A 7550-nucleotide genomic window follows, 5' to 3' on the forward strand; every position below is an offset into this window, starting at 1 on the left:
ATACTTTTCCATAACCAATAATAACTACACTTCCCTGCAATTCCTTGAGAGACGACCCGAGGTTTAAATACTTCGGTTAATTTTGTTGTGTTTTCTTAAGTGACAAACGATTTAAATATTGATTGAGGTTTAATTGTCGGTTTAGAACTATACTTGCAACGCGACATTTTTGTGAAAATCTTTACCGATATTTTTCCTCCGTCAAACCCCTCACTTGGTGTTCAACGCCCACACACCCAGGGAAGCTGGCATTTTCACGCCAGCAAGAACATCCCTGTTAGGCGTTCAATGCCCAAAAGCATAGAGGAACTGGCGTTTAACGCCAGTAAGGGTGCACAGCAAGGGCGTTCGATGCCCAAAGAGCTATCAGAGCTGGCGTTGAACGCCAGCAAAAACACACCCTTTGAGTGCTTAAGTCCTACTCAAGAACCCTCTATCTCAGAACCAAAGGAAGCCCATGCTCATGTAAAAACCATAGAGGCTCCTTTGAATGCACTCCTGCAGTACATAAGTTCTGATGACTACTCATCCTCTGATGAGGATGAAGACACTAGGGAAGAGCAAGTTGCTCGATACCTAGGAGCTCTTATGAAGCTGAATGCCAAATTATTTGGTACAAAGCCTCTAGAAGAAGAACCTCTACTACTTACTAAAGAACTCTATGCTTTTGTTCAGCAGAGGCTACCTCTGAAGCTTCCAGATCCTGGATGCTTTTTGATCCCTTGTACCATAGGCACTATGACCTTGGACAAGGCTCTGTGTGACCTAGGGTCAAGTATAAACCTAATGCCACTCTCTGTAATGGAGAAGTTGGAAATCCTTGAGGTACAAGCTGCAAATATCTCATTAGAGATGGCAGACAAGACAATGAAGAAGCCATATGGCTTAGTAGAGGATGTCTTGGTGAAAGTTGAAAACCACTACATCCCTATAAACTTCATAGTCTTGGATATTAGAGAGAATGAGGATGACTCTATCATCCTTGGAAGACCTTTCCTAGCCACTGCTAATGCTATCATTGATGTGGCTAAGGGAGAACTGACCCTACAATTAGGGAAGGATCACATCTTATTCAAGATTTCTCATCCCAATTCTCCCTCTAAAAGTGAGATAACTATGCAACACCTAGTGTTCCAACCCTCTCTTTCTGTGTAGAACATTGCAGAGCCCCCAAACATCAATTCTAAGTTTGGTGTTGGACAGTCCTCAACAAACTCTAACCACAAAGGTACTAAGAAGAAAGTACCTAAAGGCTGGAGAGATAAGAAAGTCCCAACTGAAGGCCTCTCACCTGGTATGAGAGTTGTCTTCACCAAGAAGCCAGTCTTACCACATACAGTGAGTCGTATCCTGTCTTTAGAACATGTGGAGCTCATTCATGATAGGACAGGAAGAAAGCTCACTATAAGGGACGAAAATCTGAGCCCATACTCACCTTCGTAAGGAGCTAACCGTCAAGCTAGTGACGTTAAAGGAGCGCTTGTTGGGAGGCAACCCAACCTTAATTAATTATTTCTATTTGGTTTTATTTTGTTTTCAGTTATTTTTAGAGTCATGATCATATGCAGCAGTCAGAACAGAGACAAAATTTCATAGTAGTGAAAACAGAACACTCTGGATGGGGTGTTATTAAAAGTTGAATGCCAGCCAGGGAGTAGCCCCCGGGCGTTCAAACGCCAATGCAGAGAAGTAGGGAATCTGGATTCCCTAGCCTCTCAGGACCAGTGGATCCCACAACATCTTTCACCTACCCCACTTATTCCTACCTACTTTCACAATTCCCCATACACACTTCCCTATAAACCCTAGCCCAATAGCATCCATACCACTTCCCCACACCCATTATAACTCCCACCCAATTCAAAATTAAATATCCCATCCAAAACCCCCATGGCCGAACCTAACCCTACCCCACTCCTATAAATACCCCTCTTCATCACCCTTTATACACACACCTCTCCTACACTCATAAACCCACAAGGCCGAGCCCTCTCTCTCTCCCTCTATCTTCTTCTTTTTTTTCTTCTTCTACTCCATTCTTCTCTTTTCTTTATTTTTTCTCGAGGACGAGCAAAGTTTTAAGTTTGGTGTAGGAAAAACCTAGCTTTTTTTCTTTCCATTACCATTCATGGCACCCAAGATTGGAGACTCCTCTAGAAAGAGGAAAGGAAAGGCAGTAGCCAATCCCTCTTAATCTTGGAAGATGGAGAGATTCATCACCAAAGTTCATCAATACCACTTTTATGAAGTAGTGGCAGAGAAGAAAGTGATCCCTGAGGTCCCTTTCATGCTCAAGAAGAATGAGAATCCATAATCTGAAGAGAGCTTCGGAGAAGAGGTTGGGAAGTCCTAACCAATCCCATTCAGGATGATTGGGATTCTAATGGTGCAAGAGTTCTATGCTAATGCATGGGTTACTAAAAACCATGACACTAGTGTGAACCCAAATCCAAGGAATTGGATCACCATGGTTCAAGGGAGAATCTTAGATTTTAGCCCGAAAAGTGTGAGGTTAGCGTTCAACTTGCCTCTAATACAAGGAGATCTTCATCCTTACACTAGGAGAGTCAACTTTGATCAGAGATTGGATCAAGTACTCTCAAATATCTGTGTGGAAGGAGCACAGTAAAAAAAGGATTCCCAAGGCAAGCCCATTCAATTAAAAAGGCTTGACCTAAAGCCCAAAGCTAGAGGATGGTTGGAATTCATCCAACGTTTCATCATCCCACTAGCAACCGGTCAGAAGTGACTATTGATAGAGCCATCATGATCTATTGCATCATGATTAGAAGTGAGGTGGAAGTACTGATAAACCACTATTTTATAGTTTATTTTATACTGAATTGAGTAGATTTTGTCAACTATTCTCACACTTATTCATGTAAATTGCATGTTTTTAAGTTTCCTTCCTAATTTTGTGCTATGATTGAAAATATGCTTCTTTGTCTTTAAAATTGATAATTTTTAATCCTCTCTTATTACCATTCGATGCCGTGATATATTTGTTAAGTATTTTCAGGGTTTATAGGGCAGGAATAGCTTAGAGGATAGAAAGGAAGCATGCAAAAATGGAAGGAACACAAGAAATTGAGAATTTTAGAAGCTGGTAGCGACGCGTAGCACATGCGTACGCGTACGCATTACCAGTGCAGCAGAAAAGTGACGCATATGCGTGGATGACGCGTACGCGTGATGAGCGTCACGTGCCTCAGTGATGAGCGGATAATTTATACGCTTTTTGGCATTGTTGTTAGTATGTTTTTAGCATGTTTTAGTTAGTTTTTATTATATTTTTATTAGTTTTTATTTAAAATTCACTTTTCTGGACTTTACTATGAGTTTGTGTGTTTTTCTGTGATTTCAGGTATTTTCTGGCTGAAATTGAGGGACCTGAGCAAAAATCTGATTCAGAGGCTAAAAAGGACTGCAGATGCTGTTGGATTCTGACCTCCCTGCACTCAAAGTGGATTTTATGGAGCTACAGAAGCTCAATTGGCGCGATCTCAATTGCGTTGGAAAGTAGACATCCTGGGCTTTCCAGCAATATATAATTGTCCATACTTTTCTCGAGATTTGATGGCCCAAACTGGCATTCAAAGTCAGCCCAAGAATTTCCAGCGTTAAACGCCGGAACTGGCACCAAAGTGGGAGTTAAACGCCCAAACTGGCACAAAAGCTGGCATTTAACTCCAGAAAAAGTCTCTACACGAAAATGCTTCAATGCTCAACCCAAGCACACACCAAGTGGGCCCGGAAGTGGATATTTACGTCATTTACTCATTTTTGTAAACCCTAAGCTACTAGTTTTCTATAAATAGGACCTTTTGCTAGTATGTTATCATCTTTTGGGATCAGAGTCTAATCTTTGAGTAGTTCTATGCTACCTTAGATCATGTTTTGGGGCTGGCCTCACGGCTATGCCTAGACCTTGTTCTTATGTATTTTCAACGGTGGAGTTTCTACACACCATAGATTAAGGTGTGGAGCTCTGCTGCACGTCGAATATCAATGCAATTACTATTGTTCTTCTATTCAATTCAGCTTGTTCTTGTTCTAAGATATCACTTGTTCTTCAACTTGATGAATGTGATGATCCGTGACACTCATCATCATTCTCACCTATGAACGTGTGCCTGACAACCACCTCCGTTCTACCTTCAATTGAGTGTTTATCTCTTGGATTCCTTAATCAGAATCTTCGTGGTATAAGCTAGAATTGATGGCGGCATTCTTGAGAATCCGGAAGGTCTAAACCTTGTTTGTGGTATTCTGAGTAGGATTCAAGGATTGAATGACTGTGACGAGCTTCAAACTCGTGATTGTGGGGCGTTAGTGACAGACGCAAAAGAATCACTGGATTCTATTCCGACATGATCGAGAACCGACAGATGAATAGCCGTGTTGTGACAGAGTGCGTTGAACATTTTCACTGAGGGGACGGGATTGTAGCCACTGACAACGGTGATGCCTAACATACAGCTTGCCATGGAAAGGAGTAAGAAGGATTGGATGAAGACAGTAGCAAAGCAGAGAGACGGAAGGGACAAAGCATCTTCATACGCTTATCTGAAATTCTCACCAATGAATTACATAAGTATCTCTATCTTTATTTTATGTTTTATTTATCTTTTACTCATTCATCATCCATAACCATTTGAATCCGCCTGACTGAGATTTACAAGATGACCATAGCTTGCTTCATACCAACAATCTCCGTGGGATCGACCCTTACTCGCGTAAGGTTTATTACTTGGACGACCCAGTGCACTTGCTGGTTAGTTGTGCGAAGTTGTGATAAAGATTTGAGATATCAATTGAGCGTACCAAGTTTTTGGCGCCGTTGCCGGGGAATTAAATGTCCTAATTACAATTTTGCATTTGTTCCCTGCAATAACAGTGCCAAGTTTTGATCCGGCAACAACACCAAGTTTTTGGCACCGTTTCCGGGGATTGTTCGAGTTTGGACAACTGACGGTTCATCTTGTTGCTTAGATTAGGTACTTTTCCTTTTTATTTTTCGAAATTTTTTTTCAAAAATACAAAAATATTTTCTATTTTGTTCTTCAGAGTTTTTAAGAATGAATTCTAGAGTTTCATGATGATTTGTTGAAGTCTGGCTGGCTGAGAAGCCATGTCTAATCTTTTGGACCGAGGTTTCAACTTATCATCATAAGAGCTTGTTAATTTCTATCAATTTTGCTGTTGTTAGCAATGAGCTGCTAAAGCTTGGCTGGCCATTGGCCATGTCTAGTGTTTTGGACCGAAGCTTTCATTGAAAGCTTGGCTGGCTAGTAAGCCATGTCTAATTCCTGGACCGGAGTCTTAGACTAGCATTGCAATGATTCCTGGAATTCTTATTAAAAGTTTTAATTCTCTTTATTTTCTTCTCTATATAATTCTCGAAAATCACAAAAAAAATTTTAAAACCATAAAAACCAAAAATATTTTATGTTTCTTGTTTGAGTCTAGTATTAATTTTTAAGTTTGGTGTCAATTGCATGTTTCTATTTTTCTTGCATTTTTCGAAAATTACATGCATGTGTCTTCATTTATCTTCAAGTTGTTCTTGATGATTTCCTTGCTCTGATCTTTAAATTCTCTTGTTTAGTGTGTTTTGTTGTTTTTCATATGCATTCTCAATTTGTTAGTGTCTCCTATATGAAAATTTTTAAGTTTGGTGTCCTGCATGCATTGTTTATTTGATCTTAGTTGCATTTTTATTGTTTCTCATCATCAAAAAATTCAAAAATATTTTTCAAAACTATGTCTTTTCAAGTCAATAATACAGAGAATTGAAGATTCAGAACATTCAGCAGAGGAATCAAACAGAAAAAGCTGGGCGTTCAAAACGCCCAGTGAAGAAGGAAAACTGGCGTTTAAACGCCAGCCAGGGTACCTGGCTGGGCGTTTAATGCCTAAAAGGGTAGCATTTTGGGAGTTAAACGCCAGAATGGATACCATTCTGGGCGTTTAACGCCAGGATGACACAAGAGGGAAGATTTTGTTTTTAATTCAAATTTTTTTTCAGGTTTTCATAATTTTTCAAAATCAAATCTTTTTCAAATCATATATTTTCAATCATATATTTTCAAAATCAATTTCTTTCCATTTTCAAAAATACTTGCTAACAATTAATGGTTTGATTCAACATTTCAAGTATGTTGCCTTTTCTGTTGAGAAAGGTTTAATGTTTGAATCATATCTTTTCTTGTTAGCCAAGTCATTAATTTCAAAATCAAATCTTTTTAATTTGTTTTTCAATCATATCTTTTCAATCATATCTTCTCAATCATATCTTCTTAATCACATCTTTTTCAAAATAGTTTTCAATCATATTTTTTTGATTTCTAAATTCAAAATCTTTTTCAAAAAAAAATCACTTTATTTCTTTCCCAACTTCAATTTTTGAAAATCATTCATCCAATTTTCAAAATTTCTTTTAATTATTTCAAAATCTTTTATTTTATTTTCAAAAAAATTCTTCCCCTCTTCTCACATCCTTCTATTTAAGGACTAACACTCCTCCACTATCAATAATTCGAACTCTATCCCTCTTGATAAGTTCGAATTCTTCTCTTTCTACCTCTTCCTTCTATTCTTCTTTTCCTCTGACACCTCAAGGAATCTCTATACTGTGACATAGAGGATTCCATATTTTCTTGCTCTCTTTTCTTTCATATGAGCGGGAGCAAAGACAAAGGCATTCTTGTTGAGGCTGATCCTGAACCTGAAAGGTCCTTAAAGCGAAAGCTAAGAGAAGCTAAGGCATAACTCTCTGTAGAGGACCTAACAGAAATCTTCAAACTAGAAGAAGATATGGCAGCCAAAAATAACAACAATGCCAACAATGTAAGGAAGGTGCTGGGTGACTTTACTGCACCTACTCCCGACTTCTATGGGAGAAGCATCTCTATCCCTGCCATTGGAGCAAACAACTTTGAGCTTAAGCCTCAATTAGTTTCTCTGATGCAACAGAATTGCAAGTTTCATGGACTTCCATTAGAAGATCCTCATCAGTTCTTGGCTGAATTCTTGCAAATCTGTGACACTGTCAAGACCAATGGGGTTGACCCTGAGGTCTATAGACTTATGCTATTCCCTTTTGTTGTAAGAGACAGAGCTAGGATATGGTTGGATTCACAACCTAAGGAAAGCCTGAACTCTTGGGAGAAGCTAGTCAATGCCTTCTTGGCAAAGTTCTTTCCACCTCAAAAATTGAGTAAGCTTAGAGTGGAAGTCCAAACCTTCAGACAGAAGGAAGGTGAATCCCTCTATGAAGCTTGGGAGAGATACAAGCAATTGATCAGAAGGTGCCCTTCTGACATGCTTTCAGAATGGAGCATCATAGGTATCTTCTATGATGGTCTGTCTGAACTGTCCAAGATGTCATTGGACAGCTTTGCTGGAGGATCTCTTCATCTGAAGAAGACGCCTGCAGAAGCTCAGGAACTCATTGAAATGGTTGCAAATAACCAATTTATGTACACTTCTGAGAGGAATCCTGTGAATAATGGGACAAGTCAGAAGAAAGGAGTTCTTGAGATTGATAC

General features: G+C 39.2%; 1 non-coding gene across 1 annotated transcript; it reads right to left on the reverse strand.

The window, feature by feature from the left end:
- Positions 1 to 7221: 7221 nt before the first annotated feature.
- LOC148562367 (small nucleolar RNA R71) lies at positions 7222 to 7329 on the reverse strand. The gene has a single exon (XR_015886919.1). It is a non-coding gene; the product is annotated as a small nucleolar RNA R71 (small nucleolar RNA).
- Between the last annotated feature and the right edge of the window lie 221 nt (positions 7330 to 7550).

This window comes from Arachis ipaensis, chromosome B6, assembly GCF_059453495.1.
Source record: "Arachis ipaensis isolate K30076 ecotype BB chromosome B6, ASM5945349v1, whole genome shotgun sequence".
Classification (NCBI taxonomy): Eukaryota; Viridiplantae; Streptophyta; class Magnoliopsida; order Fabales; family Fabaceae; genus Arachis; species Arachis ipaensis.